The following is a 17,258-nucleotide window of genomic DNA, read 5'->3' as shown; positions in this document are numbered from 1 at the left end:
GTAAGAATATCCTTTCCCTCTTTTCATCTGTGTTACTAGCTCATAATACGATGAAAGAATGGAGGGTGGGAGAATTGTGACAGAAATTAGTGCCAAGTAAATTAATTGCCTCCAGAAACTGCTTTAAATTTTGTTTGGAGGCTGACAGCCATGGTCTCTCATTTCAGGTTGATTTCTGCTTCTAATACAAAGGGCAGAAAATGTGCTTTTCAGATGGAATACGGCATTATCACCTAAGTGAGGAGAAAGTGAGAGAGAAAGTGAGGAGAAAAATAAGGGGGGAAATAATCTTAAATTTTTTACAAATGAAGAAAAGATACTCTAAATGATGGTAAATATGCTGAGTCCTTTGGTTGCTTATTTAACAAGTACTCTTAAGCCCTTATTATGTGCTCAGAACTGCTGGGAGGGTTTAACACAGATGAGGACTGGACAAAATTCTTTCTTTTTCATAACATACCTGCCTCTCTGAATTTAAAACATCAGTCTATTTTTTTTGCCTTATAATTTGTGGGAGCCATCAAAGACAAATGAATATGTTTAAAGTATGCTTGAAATATCAAAAAGCTTCCTAAATGGATCTTATTATCTCTCCTGCTAGCACTGTCTTCTTTGAGGCATAAAGGATTTAAAAAGTAGGAACAAAGTTTTATTAATATGTCTTGATAGGCAGAAATGGACAGTGAAAAAAGATTTCAGGTGGAAATTTTACTTGGAGGCTTATGCCTCTCTCATAGGGAAATTAGCTACGGAGAGGTTCTCCCTTCTCTGCCCTCAGCCCTCTCCCAGATTATGCAGAAAGGATGGTAGAAATAACTGCTAACCTGTCTTTTAAAACAACAACTGTGGAATACAGCAATGCCTTGGAACTGATTAGGATACAAACAAAATGCATTTCTCTATAACTGGTTTTGACTATTTGCCTTAATAAGCTTAGTAATTTGCTTCTCTGTCACCTTTTGGATGGGCTTAATACAACCAAGAAACCCAAGACAAGCAGGCTTTAGGACTCTGTATCATCTCCCTGCTAAGAAACTGCTGCAGTCACAGGTGAGGCTCCCTGGGAAGCCAACTGGGCAACAATGACTGGCTTGTGCCAAGAAAGGAGATATGGGATGGGAAGAGAAGGAAGCAGAATTGGGCTGAGGGAATCATCATGGAAGCACTAGTCAATTCTTCAAGAAGATCTGAGGGTAAGCAAACTTTTCAAAGTGATCCTGAATTCTAGGCAGACCTAGAAAGGGCTGGGTCTTCTAGCTCCTTCTAGTACCCATAGGCCAATATGAGGGCTTCACGGGGAAGGGAGTGTAACTTTGGGCAAGGCAGTTGTCTTTAACTGAGGAGCTGGGACTTGACAGTTCAACCCTCCTAGAAACTGGGCGGAAAAGTGCTTTTGTCTTGCAAGTCAGACCCGTGAGTGGTGCAACTCCATACGCGTTACACAGGCTGAAGAGGAGATGACTGGGGTCCCTGAGGGACCTTGGGTTTGTGTAGCTAACCTACAGGCACTGAGGTTGGAAGAGGAAGGACATAAATATTCGTGTCACCAGGCAATTTACTAAAGAAGCTGGTGAGCTATTACCTTTGTGTTTGTGTACAGTTGTCCTGTGACATCCCTCAGTCTCTCCCCGCTGGCTGCCTTCATTCATTCATTCACTCTTCAAGCTATTCTGTGATGATCTCGGAGAAAAAATTTAGGGGAATTCTTGCTGAGAGAGCTTTCAAGTTTTAAAGTTTGAGACTTTAAAGTGGTTTTCAAAGATATTTTTACCTTACATAATATCAGATTATGTGTAGTTCATTTATCACTAAAAGTTGATGGAAAGACGTGTTTATTGAATAAACTGATAGAACTACAGGTTTGGAATTTTAAAGTCACTGAGTCCTTCAGGATAAAGTGGAAACTTGATAATCTGAGAATTAGTGAAAATGAAATAAGAGGAAATTCTGTCCTCTGAACATAAAAGCGCTTGGTTTCTTTTTCCTCTTTCATTCTTCTGGAAGAAAGGAAGATTGAAGCCTGTAGGGAATCCTTCAGCTGCGGACTGTGAAGTTGGGCATCAGAAGACTAACCCCCATTCACCACACCCTGGGTAGGAACTGACATCGCTGCCCTCTGAACTGAGTTTGCCTAAACTGACCTAATGTCAAGACAAATAGACAGGTCCAATGGGACAAAGAAATCCTATGAGCACAATTTTAATGTGTGAAACTTTGGAGAAGTTTAAACTTAAATTTTACCTGAGTACCTCATCTACCTGGCAGAGGAAACATTTGTCTACCAAACATTTAATTGTTTCCATTGTCCTGTGAATTTCTTTCCTTCTTTTTGACGGCCCAACCCCCTACCTTCTTCTCTTAATTCAGGAAGGCATTTGTACCCCATTGTGCCTGACTACCATGTCTGTGTGCATTCCCCATACATATGTTATTAAATTTGATTTTGTCCTGTATTTATTTATTTATTTATTTATAAATTTTATTTTTTTTTCAGTGTTCCAAAATTCATTGTTTATGTACCACACCCAGTGCTCCATGCATTGTGCGCCCTCCATAATACCCACCACCAGGCTCACCCTATTTTATTTATTTTAATCAGAGAGAGAGAGAGAGTGAGCACTAGCAGGGGGGAACAGGCAGGAGAGGGAGAAGCAGGCTCCCCACTGAGCAAGAACCGCCCCCCCCCCCACCTTCAGTGTGGAGCTCCAACCCAGGACCTGGGATCCTGACCTGAGCCGAAGGTAGACGCTTAACTGACTGAGCCACCAAGGTGCCCTAATTTTGTTGTGTTAAACAAACAAACAAACAAACAAACAAAAAAACCAACCTGACAAAGGCAAAAACAGGGTCTTTTCCTTTTCTTTAAAGATTTTGTTTATTTATTTAACAGACAGAGATCACAAGCAGGCAGAGAGAGGGGGGAAGAGCAGGCTCCCTGCTGAGCAGAGAGCATGATGCAGGGCTTAATCCCTGGGATCATGATGACCTGAGGCAAGAGCAGAGGTTTTAACCCACTGAGCCAGCCAGGTGCCAAAACAGGATCTTAACTTCAGGCTTTTCTGAAGCTCCGGAAGCACACGTATATCTGCGTGCACAGGCACACACACACACTCACTCACTCATGCATGTACCAGGCTTTTGAGTTGCAAATTAACATTAATGAAATCTCTGAAAAATTAGGATTGGGATGAGTGGATATCTGTGAACAAGTAATGAGAGTACCAATTTTACCTGAGTGCTTTTCTTGGTGTATTTTTCAAGAATGACCTGCTTTATTATGTAATTGGTAACATAATCATAGGACTGATGTCTCACTATATTCATAGATTCCACCCACACTTAAAAGGGAGGGGCCGTACAAGGGAAAAGGTCATTGGAGGTCATCTTAGAATTCTGCCTATTGCAATGTATAAAATTTCAAGTGTTAATTACTGCTAGTTCCCTAAATTCTTGTTTTTAAATTCCAATTCTTTTAATTCCATTTTTTTCTGTAGGTGAATATACATAAGTGTGTATGTGCTTTATCTTTGAATTTTCTCCAGTGTTGTGACAAAAATACAGCATAAGAAGGAAAACCTAGATTTATTTTTTAAGTTTCAGAAATGTAACTAGTAGGAGCATCATGGGGACATAACAGTACTCTTAAAATGAAGGTCTGTGTTTTTTCCATTGTCTCTTCTTGCTGTGTATGTGGTAAAAAAGTGCTCAAATTCTTCTCTTTTAGTTTTTCTTCCATGGGATAGTGACAATTTTACTTCTTTTTCAAGATGTGACAATTTTACTTCTTACTTTCCTATCCTTATATTTTATTATCTATCTATCTATCTACCTATCATTTATCTATTATATACCAATCATCATTGCCTTGTTTAAGACCTTCAATGCCATGTAGAATAGATGTCGTGATAATAGGTAAGCAGTCTGTTAGGACTACCATAACAAAATACCACAGACTAGGTGGCTTAAACAGTAGACATTTATTTTTTCACAATTCTAAAGGCTAGAAGTCTGAGAAGAAGATGTTGGCAGGATTGGATGTGGATGACCACCTTCTTCTAGTATCTTTGCATGGTTTCCGCTCTGTGTGTATCCATGTCCTAATCTCCTCCCCTTATATAAAGACAAGAGTCATAGTAGATTAAGGTGCATCCAATAATCTCATTCTAACTTAATTATCTCTTCAAAGACCTTATCTTCAAATATAGTCCCCTTCTGGGGGACTAGGAGTTAGGACTTCAACATATGAATTTTGTGGGGACACAAAACAGTCTATAACAACAAGTATCCTAATTTTAAAAGCCATTGTTTTACTGCTTTAAATTTACCCATAATATGTCGATTTCAGTGACATAAGTTGAAAGGAAGTTGGCTCTGGACCCTTCTTATCCCCACAAATACAGTTATTCAGTAATAATTATTGACTGTGTACAGATAAATCAGATACTAGTGGAAGGGCTGCAGCATTCTAGGAGAATGTGCTCTCCATAGTTAGCAGGGGATCCCAGACATCGTCTTGTCAGAGACCTTGCACCCAACTTAGTGCCATGTGATCAGGAAGAGACTACTTAGCTTCCAGTTTCACCCTGGGAAGAGAAGTTGGTTTGCATGTCCAGTGTCTCCAACTTTTTGGAGGAACTCCTTAGAGGACTGACTTATGTCTTGCTAGACTTTGAGCTCTGATGAGTCTGGTACAGTCTAGCTGCCTGGGCAAGAACAGAGGTGGTGCCTTGGGCTGGTAGATGCTACTGATCCTCTCCTAACTCAATATAAAGCAAGCGGATGAAGAATGCCCAAGGCTCAGCTTCCCTCTGGGGGAGAGAAAGTGTTGATCTCTACAATTAGTATCTCAACTTCTCCAAGGCTACCAAAGAATGAGCGTCTGTCTTAAAAGTCTTGAAGCTTTGATGAATCCAGAACAATCAAGCCACTAACAGGGAAAAAGGAAGCAGCCTCTTGAGTTGGTAGATGCCATAGCCTCCCACTGTGTCTCAGTACAAAGTGAGCAGACAAAAATCACATCTGCCTGCTTCTCCCTGGAGAAGGAAAGGGTTGGTAGAGGCTCCCAGAACTTTCTGGCTGGGATGATTGAGGAGGGTCTTCTTCTTCACACAGCTAGTTCATGAAAACTGAAATAGGTGCTTGCTCTGTCTAATGTACAGACACCAACACAGAGAGTCAAGGAAAATGAAGAATCAGGCAAAGGGGTTTCAAACAAAGGAACGAGGTACATTTCTAGAAACCAATTCCAATGAAATGGAATTATGTGATTTATCTTACAGAATTAAAAAGAACTCTTATGAAAATGGCTAACATGATAAACAGGAAAATGCATAAACAGAGAATTTCAGCAAAGAAATAGATAATACTAAAAATATGCAAAACAGAAACTTATTCTTTACTCACTGGAGTAAAGAATACAATGACTGTCAGCACAGTTTAATGCCATTGCTGTGATTCATGGTAAGATGTCAACACTTCTACTCATAATTTCTATCATCAGTGTAAATGTCAAGGAAGTGAAAAAAGTAAATAATGCATTAGTTGATGACACATTGTATAAAGTTTATGGGGAATAGGCATCTGTGAATTATACTTTGAAAACTATTGCTCTATGAAATACCAGGAAAGCTCTAGCATTTTAACTTCATCTCATGTAGTCACCACTGGGTCCAGGCTTCAGTCAATCAACCCAATAAAACATTAGAGCCACTTCCACTTCTCATTGACACATTCAGTCTGGAATCTCTGCTTTGTGATCATCTGAGCTTGGACGAATGCTACATTTTTTTCCCCAGCAGCATCATCCTTAGGATCCCTTCTATATGCTCCCCCAGATTTCTGTTGACATAAAATGGCAAAATCCTAAAATTCCTGATACATTTTATAGCTCCTCAGTGGTCACTCTTTTACTTTACCCTCTGGTACATTCCAAGATTTGTCTGGTTGTATGATGTAAGATAGACTATAGGTCAAGAGTTAGTAATTCTTTGTAAGATAGCTGCCTCAGGGGATCCTGCAACAGTGTCTTCAGGCAACAGAAAACTGATCTTCTCAGACAGGAATGGAAACCTCTTCTTTGGGCATAGGCAGAAGGATTTAGGATTTCAAGTTCCTCACTTCATAACATTCTAAGAACCTACCCTGATATTTTGGGTCCAAGTCCTTCCCAAGCAGTGCCTTAATTGTAACATCAGAGACCTTTCATCCCTGGGGATTCAATTTGTGCTGTAATTCGACCATGTGAAGTTTAGATTTTAGGACTTGTTTTTCAGAAATCTCAGTGCTTCAGCAACAGGAAATAAGAGGGGTTCATTTGTTTGAGAAAGTACTGGTCAGTCAGACCTTCAGCTTGGAATTTAAAGACTCAAGTTTTAAGATCCATGACATCCCCCCCCTTCCTTTTCCAGTACCCTTTCAAGCAACTAACCAACTTCAATGAACTCCTTAGTCTTTCTAAACTGTGCAATGATAGTGAATATCAGTCATCCTAAGCCTTGCCATCTTTAGATACTAATAATAAGGTTTCTGAAGGTGTTAATTTAAGTAATTCTTTTCCACTGAGTGCCGTGGGCTGGTTTTAATTCCCTTATCCCTGGCAAAAAGATCATTAAGGCCTTTAACGACCTTTGATCAGACCAGAGAACCAATTCCAGAAACCCCAGGACCACTTCAGAGAACCTATCTTAAAGGCTCTGTTTCCCTTCTGTTATCATTGTTTTCATATCCGTTAAGATTCATTTAGAGAAGCAGAACGATTGCGCGTGACACTGAATAAAGGATTTGTTGTAGGCATTAGACCTTATGTAATGGTGAGATCCAATGAGGAGGTCCACTGGGGGGCCAGAAGTTACTGTGAATGTGCAGGGCTAACGATCAGGAAGACAACCCAGCTATGAAGAGGGAGAGAGCAAGAAAACATTGGAATTCGTGAGGACAAGCTGGAGACCAACCACGTCTGCCTCTTACCATTTTCAATCTCAAAATCAAAGCAGAAGGAGCCGCAGGAGGAGCTGGCAGTTTTTGGCACCAGAGTGGCACACGCACCTGGTTCAGGACTTGGAGAAACTGAAAGAGAAACTCCTGTGGAGATTGTAAGAGCCACAGACTCCACAGCAAACCCATCATCAAAAGCAAGCCAGGGGGCACCTGGGTGGCTCAGAGGGTTGAGCCTCTGCCTTCGGCTCAGGTCATGATCTCAGCGTCCTGGAATCGAGCCCCACATCAGGCTCTATGCTTAGCGGGGAGCCTGCTTCTACCCCCCACCCCCCCGCCTGCCTCTGCCTACTTGTGATCTCTCTCTCTCTGTCAAATAAAAAAATAAATAAAATCTTAAAAAAAAAAAAAAAGGAAATGAATTATGCCACTTTAAAAAAGAAAGAAAGAAAAAAAAAGGCAAGCCAGGAGAGCCTTGAGGACAGATGACCTGCAGCTGTGCTGGGAGCCGAGGTCAGTCTCTGGAGCATAGTAACTGCTGCTTCATTTCTGCCTTACCAGTCTCCTGGAAACTGTTCTTTTGTCCAGTCTCTGCCTAGAACTACACAGGGAAGGGCTTCTGGTTCCAGATAGCTAAATGACACTGTACAGAGCTACCACAGACTTTCTTCATCCCTTCTGAATTTTAAATTTTATCATTAAAAATGATTTATTAGTTTATTTTTATATTGACACAATTTTTTATTAAATTATTTTTATTGATCCATATCTAGTCTTGCCAACATTTCCTATTTCCCATTCCCCTCATCTTATTGTTGATTTCTTATCATTCCACAATTAGAAAATATTTGGCTTCATATATTTATTCTTTTGATACTCTACAATTTTGTGCAGTCTGCTTTTAGTTCAAGTAGTTACCTTGATTGCTATTAATCTATTTAATGATTTTAATTCTTATTTCATCAGTAAATGATTTACTGACTACTATGAATGATAATATAATTAACATAATTTGATACCCTCATAACTCCACTGTCTGATTTTTATTTTTATTTTGCTGGTTTTATATTATCAGTATTATTTCTTTTTGTAATTAATCTTCATACTGTTGAGTATATCTTTATCACTTGATTAAGCAGCTATATCTTCTGATCTCAAGTTATGTGTTTTCTGTACTTTGCCATCCCAAATTTTACTAGCTACATTACTATTTCTACTAGGCCACAGTTTATAACGTTAAAATTCTCTGTAAATATAGCTTCTGTAATGGGTTTTAACCCATGTCTTCTATTCAAATGAACTCAATGCTCAATGTCAGTGGTTTTTTTTTTTTTTTTACCAGATTGTCTCATTGATTTCTTTTTCATTTTAAGTTCATTTTCCAATACAATTTTCAAAAATAGATCATGTGAATCACATTTTCTGAGAAGAAAAATTATATAAAATATATATATATATATGGCTGTGGTTTTAAAACTTGTAAGACAGCTTGGTCAGGTTAAGTTTTTCTTGTGGAATGATTTTTTTCTCGTGAGGAGGTTGTATGTATTGTTCTACTCTTTCCCAGAAATGACTACTACTGTGAGAAAGGAGAGGACACTCTAATTTTTGGAAGGGAAGTAGTGTCTTTTTTTCTGGACTTTAAAAAGTTCTTTCTTTTCTAGGAAAATCAGTAATTTTTCCAGGACAAGTATTGCAGTTGAAAATTTTGTTTCTATATTTTCTGACCCACGGTATGCCCTTTTTATCTATAACTTTTTTTTATAATCTATAATTTTAACTGCATTTTTTTTATTTCAAGAAAGGATTTTCTAATTTAAATTTTGTAGCCTTCATTTCTGTCATGATATATTTTCTTTTCTTTTCTTTTCCTTTTTTATTTTTAGAGAGAGAGAGAGAGACAGCAAGCAAGCCCTGGGTAGGAGCAGAGGGAGAGGGAAATAGACAATCTCAAAACCTCAAGCGAGCTCCACACCCAGTGGGGAGCCCACGGATGGGGGTGGATCTCAGGATCCTGAGATCATGACCTGAGCTAAAAACAAGAGTTGGTCACTTAACCAACTGAGTCACCCAGACACCCCTATATTTTATGTTCTCTTCTACTTCCTTCATAGACTTTTCTTATCATTTTTCCTTTGCTTTGGTTGCTTCTCAATCCTTAATCAAATTCTGTATGTTTCTAGATCTCTTTATTTTTAAGTAAAATAGTTTTACTACTGTTTTTGAGTTATTAAAAATGTTTTTGTTCAATATTTTCATTTTTAAGAACACCACTTTCCTGTTTATTTCCCCCCCCCTCAATTTTTTTCCTTTTGCTTTTTTAATATGTATTTTATAAATCTTATGCAATTACAAAGACTATGTTCAAACAGGTGATTTCTTCCCAGACCAGTAATTTATTAGAGGGTGGTTGGTAGAGAGCCAGGGCTGTTGTCTGGGCTCATAGAAACCTTCCCTGGCTCACTGTGAAGCCCTCCAGCTGCTTAGCTGAGGGAAGTAGGAAACTTCCGAGTTTCTGATCATTCACACATCTCTGCATTCAGCACATTTGCAGATATGATGTTTTCTTATATTTCCAAATTTAGCTGTTGCTTCTGCCACATCGTGATGTGAGAAGGAATATGTGAAGGGATCTAGGATGGCATCTGTAGACAGTCCATATATCCCATTCTTGTAGATCTAAGTAATGGGTCACTAACCATGTCCTTCTGGGTGTGCCTTGACTCTGAAAAATCCTGTGCTCTGTCTGGTATTTTAGCTGCTGGAATCTTCTCCACATACTCTCTCAGTGTGGTCAGTGCCCCCCATAACCCAATTGATATGGGTTTTGGCTATGGGTATATCTTCGTTCCATCAAAGATGGAGTATCTTTGCTATTTTATGTTCGCCTTATTATCTTGCGATGCAGTTTCAAAAGGGAAGGAGGAGACATCTTTCATACTTCACTATCTAGCTTAACCTTTTATAAAAAAGAAATCTATAGAAAATTTCAATGCTTCCTGAAACATTTTCACAATATTAATATTAAAAAAAATTCTACAGAAAATATAAGAAAAGACAGCCTCACACAGAGCTGGCCCATCCACTTTTGAGCTCAATAGAAAGAAAATTTTTAATTTTTCTTATATATTTTGTGAATGTTAGATAAAGAGGAAGAAGCAATACAACGGCTTCCATCAGGAGAGTAGGCAAATGGCACCAGTTAAGGGTTTCCCCTAGATTCTACTCTGTCTTTGATGAAGTTCTATATTATTCATAGTGATTTCTTTTTGTGAATAAGTTCTTGTGAAAAGAAAATGTATCTAAGGTTTCTGGGATTCTGGTCCCTTATTGAACTCTCAGCATGCAAAGGATATACAGAATACTGAGAGCATCTGGGGAAAACAAAAGAAAGGATGGCTCCTTTTCCTTTTTCTCTCCATTTATAATGCTGTGTTGAGGAGGGTGGATAGATATCAAAGGGCCACAGGGTCCTTGGACTGGCAAGATGCTTGGGAGTTTTAGTGAACTTTCTTGGAAAAAGGTTTGAACTGTGATCAGAATCCCAGGAGTACAGCAAGGCACTGGAGAGAGGGTTGCCTGTGGGAGAGTGATTCGATCACCTTGCACAGTTTCTTTTGCACTGGAATAGCTTGAAAAATAATTTGGTTCTGAGGCCCTTAATAAGGCAGAAGTAATATAGAAATCCTCTGACTTAACAGTCCTTGTGGATCAGACATGAAGATGAAGGTCTTGGCAAATGCCTACTTGCACAGAGGACACTGAAATATGAATGTATACACTTTGGTTCCCGGTACTTTGTAAGCCCTTCAGAACTTAGATAAAATCCTGAAGAAGACTACGAACGGAATGAAATTGTTTCCAATCATTCTAGAAGAACGAGGTATTGGGGCACCTGGTGGCTCAGTGGGGTAAAGCCTCTGCCTTGGGTTGAGGTCATGATGCCAGGGTCCTGGGATCCAGCCTCCCATCGGGCTCTCTGCTCTGCGAGGAGCCTGCTTCCTCCTCTCTCTCTCTGCCTGCCTCTCTGCCTGCTTGTGATCTCTGTCTGTCAAATAAATAAACAAAATCTTAAAAAAACCCAATGAGGTATTAAGAGAAAGTAACTTGACTAATACAATAAAATGAATAATGCTTCATTTCTAGCATGCCTGGGGTTGTAGACAGATAAAAACTTTTGTTCCAGATATAGCCAGATGCTTTAGCTGAGCAAGTACTTGCAGATAGAATTGTTGATGGGTAGCATTGTCATCCTTTAGTTGATATATCAATTTTCATTTCAATCTTTCTTTTTCCCAAGAGAAATATTTTAGATTTCCCCCCACCACATGTATTAATTTGAAGATACAATTTTTACTAAGAATAAAAAAGAGTTTGGAAACTGAATTCCTCCTGCCATAAAATTAAAAGACTTAACATATCTTTCAAGCTGAAATAATCCCAATCAATGGTATGCTGTAGGAAAGACAGTGTAGGCTTCTAAATGGGAATTTATTGAATTAAAAAATTGAGTCTAGTCATTTGACTTGCACTTACAGCGAATGCAGGTATTATAGGAGGGAAACATATGTCTTGTGTGATCATATTCTGAAGTTGCTTCATACCTTCATAGCATTCACACTAATGCTATGGTTTGCATTCAGGAAAATGCCTGTGATTATGGTACAAAAATTAAATTTTTCTTCTTCTGCAGCCACCAAAGAGAATTTGAATGTCACCATTGATAAGCACCTCTTTTTCTTCTTCTTCTAATAGAGAAATAAGCCCTTCTTGCTGGGAAAGAAACTGAGTCAATCTACATTAGGAAACACAGAAAGAGAAAGTTTGGTGAAGAGAAAGAAAACAAACTGTGAAACTCAGTTGGTAAGTATAGATTTTTTTTTTTAATTAAAGATTTTATTTATTTGACAAGGAAGCAGAGAGGCGGGGGTGGGGGGGAAGCAGGATCCCTGCTGAGCAGAGAGCCCGATGCAGGGCTTGATCCCAGGACTCTGAGATCATGACCTGAGCCAAAGGCAGAGGCTTAACCTACTGAGCTTCCCAGGTTCCCTGAGTAAAGAATTCTTAAACTGAGTTTAAGGAAGGACATACTGGAATAGCTGTAGAGAGTGAGGGAAGTGTCTACAAGTAAAAAGGGTATTTTTGTAAATGACAACATGGATCCTTTATTTGCATGTCATCAATATTCTGTGATTTAATCTACATTCTGGGGTGCCTGGGTGGCTCAGTCAGATAAGCGTCCAACTCTATCTCTAGGTATTGATCTCAGGGTTGTGAGTTCAAACCCTATGTTGGGCTCCATGGTAAGCATGGAGCCTACTTAAAACAAAACAAAACAAAACAAAATAAACCACTACCACAACAAAAACCCCCTACATTCTAGTGTTTGAGCTAATCCAATGCAGCTAAGACAAAAATGTATGCATCTAAGATACATAACAATTATAGCAGCATGTGCATGAATTCAAAGAATGATAACATTTTAGACTAAGGAATTTGGCCCTAAGATCCCCCAGTTGAGTATTACATGAAATTGCCATGCTGTCTTCCTTGGTAGACTGGCAGCATCAGCTGTGGTGACAGGGGTGTCTCACTACCAAACACCTGGTGATGAGGGTAAAAGCCATCAAATCCACCAGGGAGGATGAATTCTTGGGGTCTCAAATAGCAGTGAGAGAGTCTTTGTCCCCCCATTACCCTGGTAGGTGTTATCAATTGATTCATGAACTTGTGTAAGCCCCTTGGGAAATCCTTATAAGTGTTTGGAAGGAAACCTGGAAAATTTATTATTATGCCAGGAATTTGAGAAGAAGGACTTTTAAAGTTATTGTATACTGGGTGTAGATATAAATGGGACCTAACCTGTGGATAAAAGCTAGTGCCATGATCTGTTAGTAATATCTTCTATGAGTCAAAATATTTTCAGGTATATTTCATTCAAGTTATGGCATGTACCAAGATTATTTAGAAGAGCAGGAGATGCTCTATTTTGTGAGGTTTAAGCTAATAAAATGATGGAGGTGGGCTGCTGGAAAAAAATGATTTAAGATTTGGAATAGTTTACCTATAGCCATTTCTTATGCTGGTAATTAATTGTATAGCACAGCTAGGCAAATGGCAATCCTATTTTATGACAATAAAATCATGTTTAGCTTTCTGTTCACTCCAGAAAAAGGAAGTAGGGCATCAATCCAACCCATAACTAAAAGGATATCAAAATATAAAGTAAAAAAAGAATGAAGTAAAAATGTAGCCCTACTTCATTTTTCTGGAAGCCACTATTGACCTTAGCAAATCCTGAACTTCTCTGGAAAGTCTACTACATTGTGAGGGACACTTTGTGGAGTTAGAAAACTTTCTTAGTTAAAGGTTCTGGGAGTAAGTTGGGTACCGAGGCAAAAAACTGAAGGGACCTCTGGTATGAGGTCTTGTAGATCCAAAGGGAATAACGGCTGCCTTAACTTATCTTTCTGAGACTGAAAAAGCACGCAAATGTGATAATGGCAGCCTGCCTGCATAGCTTCGGAAGCTTGACTCATCATCATCAGTTGGGATAAAATTATGTACGGCTTCCTCCAAAAGAAGGCATATTAAATCAGAATTTCAGCTGTGTCTTTCCCAACCTTTGGCTTATGTATCCAAACCAAGTATCCAAGAAATCTTGTAATTACATGGTAACTTGAATGTCAGTGGTAAGGCTTCTTTCTATACTAAGGCTTCTTTCTTACTTCTATGCTCCACAGACCCATACTCATGACATGGAAACTATTACCCTCACTGTGGAAAGTAATGTAGGGTGATACTTATGACTCTGAATCATGAGGAAGATTATTTAGGGACGAATTGTACTTAGAATATAATATCCCCTCTTCTAAATCTAGGACTTCCAAGTAAAGCAGTGAGTGAGTGGTTCACAATGCTTTTAAAGATTACAGACTTTTAAAGGGAGATAATAAAAGCACTTGATCTGTCCCCAATCTAGCCCGGAAGAAAATGCTTTTTTTGCATTAAATTTTGGGGAGTTCATGGATTCCCTGAAATATATTTAAATATTCCAGGTTAACAAGAATCTGAAGTTTAGGGGTTAGCGAGAGAAGATCAGTCCTGATGATTGCAGAAAATAGAGAAAAAAAGCTTCCAAATGAACTTTATTATATTAATACCTACTATGTATATATGTTGAGAGTATATTTTATTTTAACTCATAAACTGAACTCTTGTAAAGAGTGAAGACAATATAATTTAATATATACTTTCTGATGATCTGTATACTTACAGAATCTGAAAGAATGCATAATCGAGAGACCGTTTAGATTTTCTCTTTCAGTTATCCAATGTCCCAAGCCAGCCTTTGACAAATTAGATGGCAATCAATTCATATACATGTAATGATCAAGGAGTGATTCATATATGTTAGATAAAGCCGCAGTGGATTGATGTGAGAGAGAGAGAGAAGCCAGAAATTGCTTGTTTCCCCCACCTCCTGCCTTTTTTGTCCTTGATCCCTTTAACTGTGAAAATTAGTTCATATTAGACAGAGAGTCAGTGTTCATCCCACTCTTATTTCCTTTGCTCTATTATATACTAAATGAGACATACATCACGTGTGGTATTTAGAGCCTATATGGTGGGATGTTTAGGACCTGGTCAATAATAAACCAATAGGAATGTCTATGTTTCAGTTGATAATCAATTACAGAAGTGGTTCCCATTCTGATATCAGGGCACTCTTCTCTTTGTTTCAGTTCTTTGTCTTTTCCTCTTAATACTTTAAGGATGATTTTCTAATCAACTACCTCATGTTGCAATATTTAAAAAATAGATTTTTCTTATAATTTGAGAGTGGAAAGACAATGTATTTCCTTCTCTCTTGCCTTGCTAATGTTTTCTGCTTAGGAGGAAGTCCATAAATATTTGTTAAATAGTGTGGAATTTTATGTAAGAAGAAATAGGAACCAGAGCAATCATGTGAGTTCCTCAAGGTAATTTATCTACTATGTCATGGATTAAGGATTATAAATTTGTCTATTGATTTAAAGGTAATCCTTTTCCATTAGAGGTGACATTTTAAGGTGTTTCACATGATCTCCTGAAACCTACAGTATAATTAAGACCCTAGGAGGCCTTCTTGTAGGAAATCCAAGGTCCCTGATTTTGCTGCAGTTCTGTTAGCAACTTGAACCATTATGATAGAAGTAAGCAGCAATAAAAAAATCTTACTCATATTCGTGGTCACTCCTGCAACCAAGCTCAGGTACTGGTCTCCCAAAATATCCCATTATCCATTTTAGCTGTCCTCAGCATCCAGGTATTCATCAAGCTGTAAAATCAGAAGCTGGTATTATATATTGATTTGGGGGAAAATTAGCTCTTTCTCCATCAAAAAAAAAAATCTAGTTATTTTGTTATTTTGTATGTTGAAAGAAAATTGCTTCTTAGCTTCTTCCTGGTCGCATTTTCCTTATCAATTTCATATAATATATACACCAGGCACAGATTCTTCATGAATAAATCGAATACATTATTACACCATGTCACCATATTTGGCATGAAATAAGAGTGCATGAAGAACTTGTGTGCAAATTAATATGTTACTAGTTTGACTATTATTTTTTATTGTTTTCACCAGAGAAAAAAATGGAACTCATTTATTTTTCTATCCTATAAAACTTTCTTATATAAAAAAGTAAAAATTTTCCCCCATTTTATGAAATGTTTTATTGCCTCCTGCCAAAAATTCATTAGTTAGTATTAATAATATTGGGCATTATATGTATGGCAAGTCATATATTTTTTTGTTTTCCTCTTTAAAAATCTTACTGCTATAAACGTTGAGGAAATTTTCTAGTAATGAAACATATAATGGAAACAGATGACTCTACTTATCTTTTCTGTTCAGCTATCGGAAGAAATATCACTCCTTATTGTGAGAACAATATGTAACTCTGTTTATTGAAAGGACCCTCGTGAATGCCTGTTAGGAAGCTAAGTAATGCAAGTCACTCTCTGAGCTGTCACTTCATCAGAGGATGCTTTGGTTGCGGAATGGAGCAGATGTTCTGCTACATTTGTGTACTTTAAACACACTGAAAGCATAAAGCCAGACTAAGAGCACTTGTTGGTGAATGGAAGATGCAAGTAAAGATGAAAAGGCTAGAGCCACAGGAAGAATGACAGGTTGTGGAGACCATTTGGCTGGAATACATTTAAAGGACCCAAATGGTAATGGTAACAATGTCTTGCACAATAGCCAGTCCTGAGAAAGTATATAAATGTTATATAGTATATAAATGTTTATATGTTATAGTATATATATATATACAGTATATAATAAAGTGTATAAATGTTTATATGTTATAAAGTCCCTGGGACTTTAGAATATGTGAGGTAGTTTCAACCACAATAACAAAAAGTTGTTATGAAAAAAGTTATTGAAGTCCCGAGAATAACAGAAACGAAAGCAAAATTTACTGTGATTTTAATTCCACGTTGTTCCGTGGCATGATTTACCTTCCTTACAATAAAACATTTCTAGAAAAAAAATCTTCAGGGAAGCTTTGTTATCAGTACTTATAAATCTGTTTTTTCTTTCACGGATATATGATAAACTGGTTTTCAGCTTATGCTATCGTATGAACTCTTATTCCCAGAGGAAAACGCACTTCCTTTTGTTTGGTGTATGGCTAAAATATCCTGAAAAAAAGCACTTTGGTGTAGATCAGGGCTTCTCTGTCTCAGCACTATGATATTAGTCTGAGTCATTTCTTGCTGTAGGGACTGTTCCGTGCAGGATATTCAGCAGCGTCTCAGCTTCTACTCAGGAAAGACCCAGCTGTAAAAATCCCAGACATTGCCCAATGTGCTCTGGGAACAAAACTACCCCCAGGTGATAATCCCTGCTCTGGATTCTGGTCTTCTGACATTCTTCTTTAGGATGATGTGATCTGAAATCTTAGGAGCACTAAAGAATGCTGTTAAATGGTGAAATGTGCATCTTAATCAACCTAATTGCTCCGATCCTTGAAAAATTTAGAAAAGAAAGTTTAAAAAATGTATTAAAATTCACTTTGTTGGCACTCAAGAAAGGGAAAAAATTCTTCCATATGAATTACTTAATCCTGAGGCACTTTGGTACTCAACGTGAATAATAGCTATAATCATAAAATCCATTAGCATGCTGCCTTAAGTGCTTGGTGTTCGTCTTTTATTCATTGGATAATTACTGATTGCCTGGCGTGTTTTACCTGGTGCCTCTAACTGGAATGTGCTACAAAAGGCTTTCATAGCTATTATATTGTACCATGTTAGTTCCTACTTTATTTCTC

The 17,258-nt window shown here is 37.9% G+C and overlaps 1 long non-coding RNA gene across 2 annotated transcripts; it reads left to right on the top strand.

The window, feature by feature from the left end:
• The first annotated feature begins 982 nt into the window (after window positions 1-982).
• Window positions 983-16,186, top strand: LOC309863961. 2 transcript variants are annotated; one of them, XR_014311316.1, is made up of 5 exons: window positions 983-1,050; window positions 2,005-2,093; window positions 11,689-11,796; window positions 14,830-14,901; window positions 15,833-16,186. It is a non-coding gene; the product is annotated as an uncharacterized lncRNA (long non-coding RNA). The 2 variants fall into 2 exon arrangements; XR_014311317.1 differs by having other exon boundaries at window positions 14,830-14,915.
• The last annotated feature ends 1,072 nt before the right edge of the window (window positions 16,187-17,258 follow it).

This window comes from Mustela nivalis (assembly GCF_964662115.1).
Source record: "Mustela nivalis genome assembly, chromosome: 4".
NCBI classification, from domain to species: domain Eukaryota; kingdom Metazoa; phylum Chordata; class Mammalia; order Carnivora; family Mustelidae; genus Mustela; species Mustela nivalis.
The sequence above is the reverse complement of the archived record's forward strand: the minus strand, read 5'-3'. Positions and strand labels throughout refer to the sequence as shown.